A 21469-nucleotide genomic window follows, 5' to 3' on the forward strand; every position below is an offset into this window, starting at 1 on the left:
AATGCAACCTTACCACAATATTTGGACTGAAGCAGCTGGAGGTTACATAAATTGCTCAGTTTGTCAAGATTAGACATAGTAACTTTATTATTACACGACATCGCGTGATGCTAAAGGATTTCTTCAGTACAACTCTTTGTTGGTCACGTGACTTCAACACGAAGGGTGATACAATAGTCAGATCACTTCAAGTCTATCTCATTATAAGCATAAATTTTCAAAGTATAAAATATTAAATATTGGTGTAGAATTACATACAGCTTTAGAACAGAGTATATTAATTACAACCCAATTCTTATTTCTATTCTACTTCTATTAAAACAAACCAGCATTAAAATAGATAAATAACATTATTATGAAGATTATAAATCTTTTGAACATCTCTTTTATTGGAACTGTTATACAGTAAAAAATAAAATAAAAATTCTTATGTAAACATATTTGTGATGCAATATAAACGTTCAATGTTGTATGCATTTTTTTTATATTCATTATAAAATAATGCTTTAATAGTGTAGAGTACGACATTATCCTCCTAATATAAATTTATGTTAGTCATGGATTCGTTAGGATTAAAAATACAAATAAATAATCCATTTATAAGTTTAAATACGTACGTATATTCATAATGTACGCTCTTTGTAACCATCCATCGAGTGTAGGTAGAATAATTGGGTTTCAACAAATATCTTGTCTGGAGATATTAATCTAATTATTTTTGTTTATTATTTTTTATTTTTACTAAACATTTTTTTAAATAGGAATATTTATCGAAAAAATATCGTCTATATAAACATCAACCTAGGTCTATGCCTTCTTCCTCTTAACATCTTCATTATCAACCTTGTGATAAGACCGTACATCATATCAGGCCTATCCCAAATTATGATAACATATGTCCAGTAATGAGAAGCCCAAACTAGTCTTATTCAGTTCAAGGGCTTTGATCCATCTGCTCTTACTTAATTTAAATCAGTTCTTGATTGTCACATCATGCATTCATATCAATCCAGGTTTAAGAAACATTTTACAGAACATCAACACCACATTGAGATAAGATCTGGCCAAACATAAAATGCACAGGTTAGTCATTTAATTCACTTGCACCATTATAGAACTTCTACAAATATTTTGTTGGCATTGCTATTTAATACGAGTAAAATCAAAATATTTGAAACATTTTATAAACAGTATCGCAAATTTTATAAACATCCCTTCTCTAACAAAAATGCCAGAATAATATTGTTGATAATATTTTTAACCCTGGAATTGTACCTCCTTGTCTCCAGACATGTTCAGATTAATACTGGTTTATCTTTTAAGCCATTGAATATACATGAAAATCAGGTTATGGTAGATTTTAGATGGATGCAACTTTATGCGATGGTGCTTAAGCCCGATACGGATTTTAAATATAAATTTAAATATCATTGGACTCCAAACCTCTTATATTAATGGTGAAATCGTACGCAACGTCAAGAACACGAGGATTACCTGTGGCTAGGATAGTCTTCAACTGTTTCTGTAAACACTTCACTATGAGGGATTGTATTGAGGAGTCAGATAGAATGTCGTGGTGTACGGTGACAGTCGACGCTGTCGTTGACCCTGAAGTGTATCTATAGTTCAACTGTATTATTCTCTCCTTGAAGTCGGATTTGTGCACAGGGCCGCTTCAACACCCTTCCCCTTCCTGTTAAATGGGACATGGAGAACGTTATTAGCAGCGTGGGCACTTTTAAGAGATGATAACCGATGCGATTTATCATTGCTTACTCGCCTAGAGCATCGTCTAGAGATCCATTGTATCTTACGGATCATCACCGACACAATCGGTTCTTCGGCGAGTGTTTAAAACCGCATTAACAAGCAGATACCCCTGTCCCGTACACCAGGCGTAAACTCCTTTAATACGAGCCAACTGCTCAATTGCTCTTGATTGGAGGCTTCAGAACAACTGTTGATAGTTGGGGATCATTGGAGGCTTTAAACAGCAATAGTAGGAACAACCACCTGGCATTGGCTTGTCCTAAGGCTTGGCGTATCACTGCTTGTTTAAGGCGGTTCGCCGGATCCGTGACATATGCACGGATTTATAGACATGATTACAAAGAGTAGACTTTTTGTTAGTTTGTGTAAGTTAGATTTTATAGCCAGTCCCATTATTGTTAGTCGTTTAACCATTTTAAATTTTATAGATACACGTTTATTTATTAACTTATTTTAAGGCCTTTTTCATGGATAAACCTTAATCTTGTTAGATCGTGCATGTAACACCGATTTTATATACCGATTTTATTGTAATTTTATTTCTATTATGTTCTAGTTTGAATGCTAAGTAAATGATGAATTTTATACCTTTTCATCAATCACACATAACCTTATTTTTAATGTACACTAAAAATAAAAACAACAATTTGAATGCAATACATATAACATGAAACCCTTTACTCTCAAATAAAAATATTAAATTCAGTAGATTTCGTTTGTTATTTGCATAATTTGGAGTGACCTTCATAAAATATTATATTAGGCCATGTTGTACTATTTTGTACGTGTTATCATTGTTCTTCATGTTAAAATGCGATTTCAAAACAATCTTTATTATTGACATTCCAGTATGGAGATCCAATGTTGAGGAGTTATATTATTGAGAAAGCGGAAATATGTAGAGCTAACCGATAACTGTGACTGTCTTTGATACATTGGAAATATTAGTGTTTGCACTGTTAAAGGCGAATTTAATTTCAATATCATTACTATTACTAGATTGGAGTAAGCCTTACAAAATTTCAGATCTACAACTCATTTCATTCTAGAAATATCTTGTGAGCAGATAGACAGACATGCAATCGTAAAGATCAGAAATAAATACAAGGATTATGCTCAGCCAAATTCCATGGTTGGACATACCATATCATCTTAGAATATATTCTTGTCTATGGTTTTCTATGTAATGCATGAATAAGCTACACGTGTTCATATCTCACATGGTAATCTATCACAAGTTTGCACTCAGCTTGCTTAAAATTTATTTATCCCGCTATTTTTTCATGCCCATAAAACCAAAGCTAAAATATTCACTAACGTTCAGCCAAGGCCAAGCGAAGGATTGACATGCACCAGCATCGAAATACATGTTCCGCCTACCTAAGCCTCATTACATTTCATGTATCGAGTTATTTGCCAGCTGTTCTGGTGTGAGGTCGTGAGTTCTGTAATACTTTATACGGCCAGACACAGTACGGAGTACGGATTGTACGTAGCACAATTTGGCAACGCCGCATATCTCTGGTAGAAGAGGCTAAGAGGCGGGCCGTACAGACCACACCCTTTACGGTCTTCTCTGCTGCACATTAGAGTAATTATTATTATCACAAGATTGGAATATCTAAATTAAATAATACATAATAATAATCTAAGTTTAAATAATATTACATTTTTTTAGGATTTAAATGTCTTATATTCCTTTGATATAAAATTATATCGATACTTTTATAGATTAATGTAAACAAAAAAATACAATAAACCCCATCAACTGGAACATTTTCAAATAATTCAATAAATGCCAGTGTGGTATGGCATTTTAAGTTTTTTTTGTAGTGAAAAATATTTTTTGTTTCTTTATATTTATTATTGTGCAAAAGGTAGGCTATATACTTTTATAATCAACATATTAGTTTACATTATTTGTAAGTGCTAACCAAAACCAGCCTTGTGTAAGGAAATTATAAACGTTTTAAATCAACCATAAAAAATTACTTTATATACTACAAAAATAAACTATTCCTAAAAGTGAGGAAGAGCTGCAAAAAACCAGCCCTCGCCCGGAATCCTTCCTCCAACACTTGCAGGGGCCCCAGAATCTCCTAAGCTTGCCTCAGACCCCTCCGTCACACTCACGTGTACTTTCCAGTACTCCTTCCTACACCCTGTAGTAGTCACAGGTCTATGCTATCTTCATAGGCCTGTAAGAACTACTCTCTATAGTAGGTATAGGTCTATGTAATCTTCATAGTCCTATACAAACTATTCCCTATAGGTCCACGTCGACCTCCACAGCCTAGCGGTCGTGAATGTGACGTCAGAGACCTGAGGACTAACCCAGGGGACAGTGGGGACCTGTCAAAGTGACCTCCAAGTAGCTGGATTACAGGACTACGCCACGAGTCCCGGCCGACAATGGTGTGAATTTAGGGGTACTTAGGTTTGTTGCTATAGAAATAAAAGAATCAAAATTTAATTTCAATTTTTACTGCTAGATAGTGATAGCATCTCGCGTGGGCAGCCTACCTATTAACAGTACCTCGCAGCATTACTGTAAAAAGTGATAAAAAGTTAAATTAAATATATTATTAAAACTATACTATTATATTACTATTAAATTAACGATTTGTGCAATAAAACTGATCAATGTTACTAAGCAAAGATTATTCGGCGTTATTGTGATGAGGACTTACACCCGGTCAATCTATACAATACATAACATTCATGTAGAGAACATCTTCAGTACCTGCCCTGGCCTTCACTGCCTGCCAGGTGAAGAAAGATATCTGGTTGGTCTATCTGCCCACTTAGCAGACTCGATCTGAACAATGCTTTATAACGCCCTTAAGACTATTGTATCAAATAAACATAAAAGCACTACTTCTAGATGTTAAAAATAAAATGATGTATTACCACGTTGCTGCCAAATAGAGATAATGAGCTAAATAACATAGGGGTGGGGCTAATTGTTCCAATGTTCTATAGACATTTTGTATACGAACTTAAATAATACTTAAAACTTTAAAATTGACTTCCCTTCACGTTGTTGTGGACTAAAAAGCGCGGGCGTCAGCATCTTGGCTCAACATTGCAGCTGTTGTCGGAAAAAGTGAATTAGTGCACTAGAAGTCTAAAAAGCGAAGTTTAAATAAGAGATTGGTTAAACTTGCATAAAACAAAATCACGACGGTATTAGCCATTTATCGAGACAACTTAAGATTCATGAGAACGTAGTCTCGTCCGAAGGACATCACCACAATATTATCCATATTAATCTGCCTAATAAAATATCAACCAAGGTAAGTTACTTTACTATTTACATCTTTACTTTATGTTACATTCAAAATTAGATGTGTCACATGAAAGGCCTAATTTATAATACGAAACTATAATTTTACTTACGGCCAAGGCGCGTGAGGTGTTACTCAGCAGCAGAAACGGCAGCCACAAAGTTTACGAGATAAAACTATATAGGCTAATACGCGTGCCAATAAGGTTATTAATCCACCAAGAATTTAGTTCCAAGAACATCGGATGTAACTTATATTATAACGAGTAACGAGTCGAGGGTTGTGAAAATATATATATTATATAAAATACAACTAAATAACGGTACACCCTTGCCAAAATATGATGGGTTATTGTGACTGATCATTCCGGCGATACAAAACATTATCACGGGCTTCCACATTTTCAACTTTATCAATTATTGTTGATGCGCTGAAACGTCTTGCATGTTGGCCCACCGAATTTTTACCAGCACTGATTACAATTGTATGATTTTCAGATTGAATGAGATCTAGTGCACTTTTGAACAACTGATTTTGTTGATGACAGAAAGTCTGTATTGTTATATCATAGACTTTTTCACTGATCTATTCACAAAGCAGACCAATTCTTGTGTTGAACTGGCCATAAATTCATAGGAATTTTCAGTCATCATCGAAAACCGGCAACAGTGAACCTGATCGGTTATATACTTGCATTGTATATATAAATTAACATACAGATTTATTACTTTGGTTACAAAAACTCTGAAACAAATTTAGCAGTACTTTGGGATTATACCGACCACACCAGTATGAAGAACACAAAAATATAAATTTAAAGAAACAAACATGATAAAACGAAAAAAAAACAACTCTTTAATTACAAAATTACAAACTTACAACGATTATCAATGGGGTCAGATTCCGTTATATGCCCCCAACGCTTACACCTTTTTCAATGAACTTAGAACGCTATAAAACGATGTAGTTGAGTATCAGAACTAACATTCCATCAATCAACAAGCATTTCCAGGCATTGTGATCGGTATTGTTGTCGCTGTTATCTTATCTTTCTCGAGAATCCCGATTACGGCAGGCCGCGCGGCATCAAATGATTATTTGAGTTTTTTGCACGGTACCTACATAATTGCCTTTCCATTACAATTCAATTTATATTTCTGATCAGCCCCTCTAGAATTTTATATTTTACTGATAGGTACTATCTCGAGGGATGTTTTTCTTTCGTTGACATCAGCGCGGGCTTCGGCGGGATAGCGGAGGCACTCGCATTTTGGGTGGCGGAGTGTGATCAAGAATAAAAACAAGTTTTGTGTGTTTTTTTTTTTCAATAAAGAGTTTAGTTATTGTTTGGTAATGTTTTTTTTCTGTTGAATTTTTGTGTTTGGAGAAATTAAGGGGTAAAAGACGGAAGTACAACAAAGCGACGCACCAGCTGAACGGGCGGCGAGACTCTGCAATCACGTTATCTAATAGACCGCTCGACTTTGACCTCTGTCTGAGGATGGGGAGGGGTTTGCGATAAGACAATTCCTGTTTTATATTGACGAAATACTGTTCTACGCTAATCTAGTAATCAGTAGAAGCAAAATGTCAAATACGATTCATGTCTGGGTGTGGTCGGTATAATACCAAAAGTACCAATTTAACAATGTGGGTGAGACTTCTGTTTGTTATAGTTACCTTGGAAAGAGTCTAGAAATACATGTATGTCACAAATGAAGTCATTTGGAAGCGGATGTAATTTTTGTGTATCTCTGGTGGTCGAACCGATGGTAATTTGACTTTGACATATGCACAACACAATCCAGCGGCTTCACTTTCGTTTTCCAATGTCTTGGAAGGGACAAACTGACTTCATAGATCTAATAGTAACGAACTGGTAGAAAATATAGGCAATTGAGACATTGAAGCTGAAAGTACCTCGAATGACGCACCCCGATTAAACTGAAAATTAACTTGCTTTTTAGCATTTCAAAATCCTCAACCAGGATCTGCCTGTGTTTTATAGCCGCCATGAGTCAACAACTGAGTAAATGGAAACACACGTAAAATAAAGCAACCAGTCAAAGATAAATCAAGGAAGCTGTCTGTCAGTTGGGAAACAAAATTTTGAAAACAATCAATAAAATAACTTGCACAGCTGATATTTAAAATTTGTGATTCACTTTTGGCAGGCAAACTTCTATGCACATGTAGCCTAACCATCTAGGATTTTATGTTTTACCAGGCACTTTTCCTTTCATAAGAATCTTCCTCGGACTTGTATAAAAGAAGATTGTATAAAATGTGCCGACTTTGATCCAGCTGTTCTCGAGTTTTGCCTTTGCCAACGCATTTAACGATTAATTTTACCTACGATTCTGTACGTAATTTCCAGCTAAGTAACAGGGCCACCATGTGCATATCCTTTTCAAATGCATACTAAACACACCTGTAATTGTCACTGGAAAATTTGTTAATCTCCATTCTTACCTTTTAAATGTTTAACCTCCACCCGCCTAAATCAAAAAGTACCACATTCTATTACATACAGCGGGTAGAGAACGAAACTTGAGATAAAGAGTAATGTTTATAAACAGAAATTCCAAGAGTTGCTGTTTTTATTTGAGTTTGTACTAATGTACAAACACGGCCAGATGCAGAACAGTTCCAAACAAAGGAACAAGGACCTCTTAAGAGTTCATTAGTCGCATTCTTCTTTTAAATTCTCGTCAACACACACACACACACACACACACACACACACACACACACACACACACACACACACACACACACACACACACACACACACCACAATCCTTACACTTTGATGATGATGACGGAGAGATAGATCTTATACAATAAAATGTATACCTCCTAACTTCTATAGATTTCAAGAACTTGACGTTGTTAAGCCTTAGTCTTCTTTTTTATTGTATGTTTTATACTAATGTTATTTCCATTCATATATTTATCTTGCGTTTTCAAGTTTAACCTATGCTAAATTATATATTTTAATTCAACATTCATTAATAAAGATATTTTGAATTTGATCTTAAATAAAGACCTTATTCGACAAATAAAATAATACTAAAGTGTAATTGGAATCCTCTGTTATTCACGATTTAGAGTGATTTATTTAACTATTATTTGAGGTTATGTTGTGATACTTGTGGTACTGCATTTTAAACTTCTGTATAAAGACAAACTGTATTATGAACATTCAACTGGTGATACAGGATTGAACAATATTCTAATACTGAGAAAGTGGGGAAATATGTAGTGATAGCCAATAGCTGAAACTGGAACAATCAGATTTATTGAAAGGTTTAGTTTTTAAATTTGAATTTAATTTCAAAGAGTAGCAAGGAAATTGTAACCTTCATAAGAGAATTTTACTAACTGATTATACATTACTATAATTATTGATACTATTCTTGAAAATATTAAAGGTGCAATTTGTATAGTAACAGTTATTTGTATATTTTTTTATAACTTAGTTTTTACTCACCAAATTCAATACCAACCATTGTAGAGAACGAAACTTGAGATAAAGAGTAATGTTTATAAACAGAAATTCCAAGCGTTGCTGTTTTTATTTGAGTTTGTACTAATGTACAAACACGGCCAGATGCAGAACAGTTCCAACTGTAATCAGGACAGTTGTTGTAGCGCTCTAATGTTACAAGCCTCATTACACTTCATGTACCGAGTACATTACCAGCTGTCCTGGTGTGGGATGTTTTTGCATTAGCTTTTACAAGAGACTCACATTACCAACCTCATGACATACTTCAAAGCCTATCTAGTATTGTTATTAACTTTTGTCTCTAAAATGTTAACCTCTATACTTATAATCATGAAATTGTTTAACGACGAGAAAATGCAGTTAGAAGACATTTACGTCATTTTGACGTGACAACGTCTTAAATTAGGTTGCGGCTCGGAGTCACTCATGAAAAAGTGTAACGCCCGGTAACGTTACGATGCCCGTCCAGTGGGTCCGCCGCACGGGATAAAACAGATAACTGTGGGTCCGCCGCACGGGATAAAGCAGATAACTATGTTTATTCGTGAAAATGTGGAGTGCTTAGATTCGTCATTTACAACAACTACAACAATAAAGGTAAATAATTGTACACTGATATTTCATTATCGTAAACTATGATTGATTGATTAATTGTTAGATTGACACAAAAGTTGAGAAACTGAGTTTATAGGTTATGTCATACTATTGACAAATGTTGATAGTGTTAAGTAAATTATTACTTTAAATCACTTTGCAATCAATCGTAATTCAGTCGATTGAGAAGAAACAGCGCGTATTGCTGCTAGTCAAACATTTAAAATAACAAATTATAACCTCTAACCTGTCATAACAGTGCGACCAAACAAACGAACTAAACCGACCAATCACCACGCGCGGAGTTAGAATTTAACTGTGTTTAGCAAGAATTTCAAATTCCAATTTTAGTAAATGTTTTATTCAACTTTACCATTTACAATAAAAAATTTTTAATTAATTTCAAATTATGTACAATGTTTTAGTAAACAAAATATATTTCTATAGTTAAAATTTGTGCAATTCTTATTTTCATTCAATTCCTTGTTCCTATTGTGCAATTTAATAATATTCATATTAATAAATATTCTACCGAGAAAAAGACGTTGTCACGTAAAATCTTCGCCCGTAAAACCGACTTTACAGGCAACCATAATTTTTTTTTGTTTTTGAAATGTACCGTCAGTTTATATTCGATTTTTTTACACGTGGAAGCTTCAAACTTTTAACATTTCCTTTCTCTATTAGTATTAATCAGCAAATTTCACTCGCAGGAATCTTGAACAAGAAATAAAGGCGATGTTTTTCAATATTGAATTCCAATTAAATTTAAAAAAAGTATAGTTCATTGCAGGCAATTTTCAATTGCTTATGACCCAATAATAATCTGAATGGAAAATTCTAGTGCATTGTTATAATAATTTGAATGTGTTTTTTGCGGTGATCTTAAATTTCATGCAGAATTTTGCACTAACCTTATATTGTGATTCAGAGAAAGATGGAAGTTTTATAATTTTTCAACCCATTCTTTGTATTCTTCTTGATATTTTATTGTAACTAGAGAAATTACAGATGTTTGAATCAATAAATCTATAAATAACCGTATATACCTAACGGCCTACGACTACTCCAGGTTTAGCTTTGTCAACTGCCTGTCAAGCTCGTTCCAGGAATGTTGTAAGCAATTATAAACTGGCGATGGATCTTGTAAATAGTAGTAAAACAGATCGGTCAATGCCGTCTATAAAATTATTCATAAAATATTATTTTAGTGTTATTAGTTAGTTAATTCAGGACGAAATATCCTTTCCAGCTCCGAAGGAAGAAAGGCAGGTTCCAACCAATATGTCTCGAAATGTCAAACTGATCATTATGAATATGTTTTAATTGCACAACACTGATGAAACAACAACTCCTAATATTGGAATGTTAATATAACATTTAGAGGTTACATAATATCAAAACGAGACAAGAATTGTTATTCATATGTTATGATAGTCTTTCTTTGAAATCTACCTAAAATGTGTACCGCGATAAAATTAATACTATTGATTATTAGATGGCTTGAGAGCTAAAACTTTGTCAATTACATAATAACAAAGTATTCTCCGATTTATAGATTTATTGGTTTAATCTTTCAATAGAACTAGGTATGATAGTCCAACAGTTTCTACAGACTACATAGAAGTCGGAATGTCCCTCTCCGTATGGGCGCTTACTGCCTATAAACTGGAGTTATGTAGCGCCAAAACATTGTGAAATATTCAGTCAGTCACACTTCCTTCCCAGCTATTGCTTCCTCATTTTTCGGAAAATTTGTGTCTCTACAGCAGAGTTGGTGAAATATGCATCGTTATTAGTGAATATTGCTATACAATTAATTTAAATGATTTCGTTCATTTGTTAATTGTCAAAACGAAACTTACTTTAAGAATATTAAATTTAGAATGCACATTATATGAGTATTGCAGCTATATAGCAATAATAAAAGAGACCTGAACACGTGTGGTAGGTAGAGAGACGTGTAATGACGGGTTATTTGATACTGAAATAACTTTGTAACTTTCAGGTCACTCAACATACGTACTTTATTTTATATATGTATCAATGAAAATCTGGCCGTAGTCTATTTAAAAGCACAAGTGGATTCACGATATGATTCATCAGCTAAAAATAACGTCTCTTGTGTAACGCTTTAATTGAAATCTGATAAACATGCATACAAATATAACTATGTTATTTGTTGTAAACACCACGTTTCTGCATTAACAGTTTAATAATACAAGTAAATAATTTTTTTATAATACATAAATATCACGTAACATTTATCAGAAAGTAATCAAACTAAACATAGTATTGACTTAGAATTTAAAAGGGAAAGTGGATAACTCCTTCCTCATCACATTCACATACACAACTCTTCACATTCCTTGGAGCGTGCGTATTGTTATTCCGACCAAACCGAACATAACTTCAATCTGCGATTCCAAGGGAAGCACGATCTACCCTTGCAGTTAAAGATTTGATGTTGCGACTGAGATCAAAACAGCTCGTGTAAATGTAAAGTACTTTCGCGCTCTAATTATCTCATTGAAGCTTTGTAAAATCTATTTTCCTACGTCACTATTACGTACATAATCACCCTAAGTAACGGAGCAGGGCTGTCACTGCTCTGATTAATAGAGGAGGTGAGTTCTGCAACCTTAGCAGCTTGCCAAGGATCATACTATGGATTTTAAAAACGAGGTTAGGACGTGCAGCTCCTCGTTGCGCAAGTTAGTTTAGGGGTATAACACCGCACCGTGGACGTACCCTTGCTATGAGACGTAACTGTTCTAAATTATCTATTCACTTGGCAACCTTTTGGGTGTAAATACTTAAAAACAGTTACCTTCATTTTGTGTGGTTTCTTGACCACCTTGGACACAATATATAAAAAAACTCCACATTACATAAGCGTTTGTATAATCCAGTGGAACTTTTCTCAGCACTAAAAGTAACTTTTGTAGATTATCCATTCACTTAGTAACTTTTTGGGTTTAAACACTTTGAAATGGGTATATTCACTTTATGTTGTTTCTATGCCACCTTGTGACACAGGATATAAAATGTTCACCTTACTTTAGTGATTGTATAAGTCAATGGAACTTTCATCATTACTAAAAGTAACTTGTATAGATTACACATTTCCTTGAAACCTTTTTGGGTGCCAATAACTTTGGAATAGTCATATTTCATTTATGTGATTTTGTTCGTTGGTAATGTCTACGTTAATTCTGGAATAATTTCTTAATTTTGTTAATTTGTTCCAATACTGGATTTTTTTTACTCACTTGCATTGCACTTGAATGAAATAAAAATTGTTAAAGCGTAATAGATTCCTTTAAAAAAAATTTATTTAATTGTTTTTCTTATTTTGTGTTTAAAATAAAGATAGGTTGGTCCCTTATAGTGTGCCCTGTGCGAGTTTAAATACAATATAAATAATATTTATACATTTAATATATAGGTTGTTAAATATGTTGTACAAGCTTATTAAAATTCAGTGGCTGAACAAGTATAGCTAAAATCCAGGATTAATTCGGTCCAGAAGTAAAAATGATGGTTAAAAATATTTTAAAAGAAATTAAGTTTATGTGATTTTTTGAAAAAATAGTTTATGAGAAAAAATATATGTGATTAATGAATGAAAATGCTGTGAAGAATGATATTCTCGTAGGATTATGAATTCAACCCAACAATTACTCGCAGTTTCTGTCATGTCTAAACGCCATGTTGCATGTTCTGCACAATATTGTAGGGATTAGTTGACAATAAACCGATCAACAAGTAAAACCTTTGAATGCAGATTTGTTCATTAAAACTAGACTTAAATTTAGCTGTGTGCTTTGTTTTGTACATTTATGTTTGTTTCACAAAGCATAAGCCTTTGTTGTTCACTTCCAGCAATAATTATATGATATTCTCAAGGGGTTTCAGATTTATAATTCTGTTGTATGTTGCACTGGCTTTTAACATAAAACATTAACATAAAAACAGTTTATTAGTATTTAATAATAATATTTATTAATATTTTATCTTTCGGTGACAGACCGAAGATGATGACAAAGGGACGCCAGACAGGTCGACAAGGAAGAACAAGGCCAAAACGTTATAAGAAGAGCTCAGTAAAAAGCTGGATGATGATCAACTATCAAATCTCCTGATGGAAAATTGGCCTGGTGAAGTATATACCAACACTCTGGTTCAAAGGGGGACCGTTATGGAGGACGGTAGCGGGAAGAATGCCATAATCATAATACAGCCTACAGTAGCCCAAAATGAAGATGGCTCTGAGAAGCTGCTGGACGTATTACCTGAGGTTAGAGCCATATTTAAGGGGAAAGAACTGAGAGCAGGGGACATAGTACAATACACTACCAAAGCTACTTGTATGGGCGATGGGGAAAATTAGTACACTGAGCAAACCACGATCACCTTAGCTATAGATCCAGAGGAAGAAGGCTCAACCCCTGTTAGAAGCATACGTAAAGGTTTACGGAGTGCAGCAAACAACTATGAGAATGCAGAAGGGGCTGTGTATGGCACAGTGATACCAAAAATGGAGCAAACACTGAGGAAAATACTTGAGCACGAAGGGAAAATACAAGGCATCGCTCTTACTGCTTACCTCAGCCAAAAGGAGCAGAAGCGGTGCAAGAGAGAGGTAATGAAGCGTTGGAAGAAGAAAGGAAGAAAGAAACAGAGCAGAAACCATTGTGGTGACACCTGCAGCAGGCATCAGCTACTCCCAGGCAGTCAAAGACATGAAGCAAAAAACTAATCCTGAGGGGTGTGGGGTTAAAGTATGCAACATACAAGATACTAAGAAGGGAAGTATTAGATTGAAAGTCATGGCAAAAGCCAGAGAAAGTGTGCTCGATTTTCAAAAGGAGATTAAAGAGAACACAAACTTGGCATCAAGAACAGAAGTTATTAGAAATACTGGCATGGTTGTAGTCATGGATCTAGATGAAACAACATCTAAAGAAGAAGTAGAAGATGCAGTGCGCAGGGAGATAGGAAATAAAGTTGCAGTAACAGTGAGCCTGTCAGAAAACCCAAACCCATGGGGATATAAGGCTGCTACTGTCATTGTTCCAAAAAAGTCATGCACCACTTGCTGAGAAACACACGGATCTCTGTAGGATGGAACAGGTGTAGCATAAGTGAGAAGCTTACCCCAATTAAGTGTTTTTCATGCCAAGGATACGGCCACATGGCAAGTAGATGTCAAAACAAAGACCGAATGAAAAACCTCTGTTTGAACTGCGGAGAAGAAGGACACCTGGGTAAAGAGTGCAATAGCGAGCCAAGGTGTATTGAGTGCAAGGACAGTGGTCACAGATCAAATAGCATGAAGTGCCCATTGTTCAGGAAGCTAGTTCAGGAAATGAGAAAAGGAGACAAGGTAGTACAACCTAGTAGAAATGAAAGTCCTGCAATGTAATGTAGGTCGGGGAAAAGCAGCCATTAATCTGCTTCAGGACACTGTACGCCGCAGAAGCATAGATTTGGTGATCATCCCTGAGCCTAACATAGCTTATACTAACGGATCGGAATGGGTCAAGAGATCAGGAGAAGTGTATTGCACTTAGGGTGTATAGCACTCCAGCCAAACCTGCTGAAGAAGGATCACTAGGAAAGGGCTTTGCCTGGATAAAGACCGAAGATATAACTTTCGTGGGATGCTATATATATCTCCTAACATCAACTTGGAGGAATTCTTGGATTATTTAAACATCCTAGGGAATTTTATAAGGGCACATCCAAAAGCATGCATAATTGCCGGCGATTTTAATGCCAAGTCATCATTGTGGGGGTCACAAAGAGAGGAAAGGAAAGGGAAGATAATTGGAGACTGGATTGTTGCACATGGATTGGTACTCCTCAACCATGGAAACAAGCCTACGTTCAGCATAAATGGAGGAACTTCGTTCATAGATCTCACCTTAAGCACAGAAGACTTAGCAAACAAAATAATTAACTGGAGAGTGCTTGAAGATGAAAACTTGAGTGACCACCCATACATTCTCTTTGAAATCATGACAGGGGTCCAGGGGATGGCGTATGGTGCGGGAAAAGCTACGACAGGCTGGAAGCTGAATAACCTAGAGGGCTATATAAACCGCTTGAGAAAAGAAATAGGAGATTGGAAAATGCAAGGCAGATTGATCACAGCTGAAACCCTGACAACATTGACGGTAAAAAGCTGTCAAAAGACACTGACGAAGAAGACTGTCGCAGGTAGCCGGAGACCAGTGCACTGGTGGAGCGAGGATCTGACACGAATCAGGAAGGAATGCCAAACTCACAGAGGTATATGAAAAGGGTGGACTGGCAGGCAATCAATTTGGTTCAGAAAAGGGAGATCGACGGAAGATGCACTGCAGCAAATCATTAACCTGATTGATGACATCAAAGGAAGAGCAAGTCAACATAGAGAGATATGTCTTCTTGTGACCTTGGATATAAAGAATGCCTTCAACAGTGCCCCATGGGTAGGAATACTAGAATAATTGAGAAACAGAGGAATCTCAACCTACCTGAGGAGAATCATATAAAATTACTTTTCAGGCCGAAAGATAATAGTCGTAACAGGACAGGTTATGAAGATGACCTGTGGGGTCCCTCAGGGCTCTTTAGTGGGGCCTCAGCTGTGGAACATCTACTACGACTCAGTACTGAGGGCTCAGCTTCCGGACAATGTACTCCTGGTGGGTTACACAGATGATACCGCTCTACTTATCAAGGCAAGATCAGAGATGGCCCTAATCTGGGATACAGAGACGGCATTGCGTAGACTCACAATACTCATTGGCGAGAAAGGACTGCAGCTTGCGCATGAGAAAACTGAGGCTGTCTTATTGAACACAAGAAGGAGTCTAAGAAATGTAACCTTTCATATGGGAAGATCCGTGGTAGAGACTAAAGATAGTGTTAAGTACTTGGGGGTAGTCTTTGAGCGGAACTGCAGAATGGCCGCACATATAGAAATGGTTACAGCCAAAGCGCAGAAGGCTGCTGTGGCACTTAGCAGGTTTATGCCAAACAAAGGTGGCCCACGATCCAGTGTAAGGAAAGTGCTTGGCTCGGTGTCGCACTCAGTGATGCTGTATGCAGTACCCATATGGTAGAGAGCTATGGACCATAACCAAAGTAGAAAGAAGCTGGAGCAGACACAACGGAGAGTAGCACTCCGGGTGTGCATTGCATACCGGACTGTTTCTACGGAAGCAGCTCTCGTGATATCTGGAACAGTGCCCATCAAGCTCCAGGTAGAAAAAAGGATAGCGAAGCGGACAGGAGTTCTGCAGGAAGAAGAGTATTACACCAGACAGTGGCAGGAAGCGTGGTCACAAGACACTGGAAAGGCAGCATGGACAAAAAGACTAATCCCTGACATTAGACCTTGGATCAGCAGAATTCATGGACAGTGCAGTTATTATATAACCCAGGTACTGAGCGGACATGGGTGCTTTGGCTACTATAAGAGACGCTTTGCTCTGAGCGACACAGATGCCTGTGCGTACTGCGGAGAGTGCGACACTACTCTTCATACTGTGTTTGCATGTCCACGGTGGAGATACCAGCGGAAAGGAGTCGAGGAGAATCTGGGAAGAGCTCTTACAGTGGAGAGTATGGTGGCACTGATGGTGGAGAGCGAAGACAACTGGCGCACAGTAGCTGACTACCTGGGAGTGGTAATGAGAAGAAAAGAAGAAGACGAAAAGCATGTAAATGTAAATTTAAAAGCTGAAATAAGAAGAGGCCTAAGACAAAGAAGGTAAGCAGATGACTGTCCTCTCACCTTGAAGAAATACTGAACGGTGGTACCAAGATGAAGAGGAGTAGAATTATATCACCACAGACCTCCATTGTGCGGACCCAATGGGAAATCCGTAGGGATTTTTTCCCCTCTCGAAGAAAAAAACTTGTATCATGATATTTATATATGACTTTTAACGGTAAAGGGGCATTGCTGTATAAGTTGCCACCTGATTTCGAATGGCTTTACTATCCTCAAAGATATATCCATTAGCTTAGGAAATGGATATGTATTATATTTATGTGAAATCTGGTTAAACGTTTTCCATATTTTGTTTGTTGTTACACATAATCGGAACATATTTCCTGTGTATATTTCATGTGTTTCCCATAAGTAAAAACAGATCTCAGCCTCTCTGGTGTTATTTGTGTCACTATGTTATTTATCAGCCAACGACCTACAGACCCTAACAATCGCCATTATCAGTCAAAGAGCGACCATATTTAAATTATTGTGTGACATTATTACATTTTCATGTGAGTGCTGGTTCAATTTTATATCCTTTTTGATTTTTTCCAATTTGGACCCAACAACAAGTGGAGAGACTGACGATAAAATGTTATTAAAAACATCGTTTCACTATTAGGGAAAGTGATATTATAGTGCACACGTAAGAACTGGGCCTTATGAAGTGTAAATTTTCTCTAATTTCCTGGACTGATATTAGAGAACGTACATTAGAGAACGTAAAACTATTGTTATTATTGTTTCTCTTAACGTTTCTTAAGTACTAGCTTGTTACCATAAAAGGGCAATAACAAACGTGTTGCAGCAAAATGCTGTATAAAACATGATATAAAATTATTGAAATGGAAAGGTTATTATTTTATTCTGCATTTTGATTTTTCGCTTGTACATCTGAGTAGTTTAAGTGATATAAAATAAAATTTTTAGTATGAGTAGAAATATCCGTTTGGGGACTTTTATATACGTCTAAAAACTGAGATAATCAAAAACATACTAACTCGTAATAAATATGATAACCGGTAATTGTCAAGGCTCTTGCTGGAAATTATTTCATTTCTTAATGAACCTTCTTGAAAAATTTCAAGGCCATAGGTCTCTTTGTTTTCTAGATATCGTGCTAATAATATTTGTTTCGCTAATGCTCAGGCAATAATATATACAATTAACTACATTGTATTCTAATACAGTGCCACGTTGTATTAGGCCTTACTTCCAACACTCAGCTGTAAAAAATAAATACATAAAGCGAGTCCACCCTTTACACGTATACTTCGTTGTGCGTTCATATAAAACAATCCATACCTCATCTCAATACCGTGACTATAAAACCCGCAGTTTATATCAAAATCCTAATCGAATTTTTTGTGTTTATTCTTACATTAGTAACTGTGTGAATGTTTTGGTGATTTGAACTGCTTATATCCAGACTGGCTATAGGAAAGAAAAGATCGAGTGTTGAAATAAGGATTTCTTTCAAATTCCCTAAGGAATTGCAATCTCAAATGACCCTATCACTTTCATTCAATTTACTCCGCACTAAACTATAGAGTATAACCGTTCTATATGAACTAAAAGTCATCATTGATGTACATTTTACAATAAAACTTTAACTAAGATCATACTTCATCACATACTTTTTAAATATGAACTACTGTGCCTTATAACGTTTATTAATCGTTACAAAGGTATAGAATAAACACCAATAAAAATTTACGTGGTTTACAGAAGTGGACGGCAATATTCTGCTATCCAATAGCGGCAAAGAGAGCTTTCCAGATGGCATGCAACTCCTAAAGTGGATTCTTTCCCAACAAAGAAACAAATGTCATTCCTTAGGATAGCTCTTGATATTTGAATCCGTTTCTGGCCTTTTTTGTTTTATTTTACATCACTTTACGAGCGATTTGCTCAGAAATTGAGTGGAAAAACATTAAATTCAAACAGATTCTTTATTCATTGCTAACAACTACTAGATTAGAAAAGAACACATCAACATTTAATCAAAAACGTCCATTACAAGACTCGTATGTCCATTGTGTTAATGGTTTTTGGACAACCACTGTTCGTCATAGATAATTAAATTTTAAGTAAATCAAAAAAAGTTGCAGAAGCCTTGCAAGAAAAGTATTTGTGACATATTATGGGTCTGTTTTAGACTTCAAGTATAGTTTCTACATATCCAGATTAGCAGAGTGCACATTGAGTGTCAAAATGTGATGTAGCTACAGAAGGGTGTAATGTGCGAGTTAAAATGATGCAGTGGTCACAGAGGGTTAAATATTGTGTGCAACAGGTAAATGTGGTTTCGTGCGATGTGGTTAAATTGTGGTACTGATGAACGCCTGGAAATGGGCTCTGCATACTAGATGTTGCAGCATATTGAATGACATGGAATAACAAATTGGATTTTTGTTTGAATGGAATAACAAAGGCCAGTTCAGTATTCCTCTATCCGCAATTAAATATACAGTGAAAAGACACAATCATTATTTAGAGTCAAGGTAAACTGCATAATAATGAATCGCAGTATCGAAAGACCCGACAGAATGTAACGAATTTCATGCCATCCAATCTAACAAAGTAACTTCTCATCGTATTTGTTACTATGCCACATGATAATATTATATATATAATACTTAGTTACCAATTTACTAATTTCAAGAATCCTTTTAGATTACAATGATCGCTTCCACATGTTTTACCTTTTATAAAATTATTTTACTGTGGTAATAATTAATTGTTATTCTACAACAATAGTTATTGATTGGCTGAGCGGTAGCGAGGTCTATCATACACGAGCTGCAAATTTCACTTCCGACCGCTCGACATTGCAAACTCTAATTGACGTACATACTGGAAAATGTCTATCTTCATTTGTATATTGGATAAATCGAGTTTATTATGGTGCATGTACTTCAATGGATCTTGATTTCCTCAGGATATATAAAGAATTAAGTTAGCTATAGACTTGGAATTTTGATAACTGCTCAATGGGGTTTTCAAGATTCTTTTATGTCTGTTAGTCTCTCTTTACTCCTTATGATCCTGAAACTTTGCATGAACAGACACTTTGTATAGGAAAGATTGAGTTCAATGGTTGTTCATTTCTGCCATCCAGATTTATCTGAGAGTTATTGGATGCCTATTTCTTTAGGGAATATATCTATATCTAACTGGGCTTGAAATTTGGATTAAACTTAATTTATACACAGGTGAAATAAATTGAGTTCGATAATGGTATATACATCTTCATGGGATTTGGCTGAACCTTAGCGAAGTCTATTGCTAAAGGGTATTTGTTATGATCGAATTATGATAAAGGCTAAACATTGAAATAAAACTCTATTTATTAATAAGAAAGATCGAGTTAGATGATGGTGCATGCCTCTTTATGGGATTTGACAGAGCTTTTAAAGGAGTCTTTCACAGGAAAATATAGTTAAGAAATATCTACAAGCTTGAAGTTTAGATGAAACCTCATCTCTAAATAGGCAAGACTGATGTCACTTCAGCGGATGTCCAATGCCGTCAGGAATGGTGGGAATAAGCCCCGGTAGGGGGAGAAGAGGTCTTCTGGACTGGGTTGTGCACTTTTAGTCTTATTTGGTGATAGGTCAAGGCTGGTTTTTGGTAAGCGTGATGAAATGTATCCCACCACGATGTCTTTTGGATAACGCCCCTAGGCTGTAAATTAGGAGGAATCTCTTACGCAACACATGGTGTAATAATCATTCCTTGTTTAATTTCAAGTCTAATATGTGTGTTTACTCAAATACTGCAATGTCCTACATTAGACCTGTAACAGAACTTGAAAATCTAACGAACAGGAAAAACTAAATTCGATACAAACAAACGTGTTTAGGAGTTAATTTAATGTCTTTACTCCATATAACAACAAGTTTGTAAATAGATGCTTTCACTATGATCAGCACGGATGCTGCAGTACTGTATAATTATTTTGCAAAAAATATTACAAGTAGTTACGTTATATTAAAAAAATTAATTCTGTTTATGATGAAAAGCTGCTATGTACAAACTTATAGGCAATGAAACTCCTTTTAAAGTTCTTTATTTGTTAAAAAATAATAATTCAAGCTAGGGAATTTTTGTACATAGCTTAGTCTAACTAGATGGAAAACATTAACGCTGGAACCGTGTATCGGGTGAGAAATGTGCAGAAATATATCTGGAATGTAGAAATACGAATATTACAACTACGATTTACGTTGCATACATATTAGCTTTTACTAAATATGGAAACTGTGAAATTAATATGAAAAGTAACAAAATTAAATAAATATTGTTTTAACAACTACATTATGTTGATATGTAATATCTATCTATATATATATATATATATATATATATATATATATATATATATATGTAGACTTGTATGCATTCTAATATGGGGCTTCCTTAATTTAATTTTGTAGCATAATAAGCACTCTTAAAATTGATTTCTATATCAATATAGAATATTCCGTATGTTTAATCAACGTACAAGGAGCGGGTAACTTTAATTTCTATCTG

Source organism: Homalodisca vitripennis, chromosome 4, assembly GCF_021130785.1.
Source record: "Homalodisca vitripennis isolate AUS2020 chromosome 4, UT_GWSS_2.1, whole genome shotgun sequence".
NCBI classification, from domain to species: Eukaryota; Metazoa; Arthropoda; class Insecta; order Hemiptera; family Cicadellidae; genus Homalodisca; species Homalodisca vitripennis.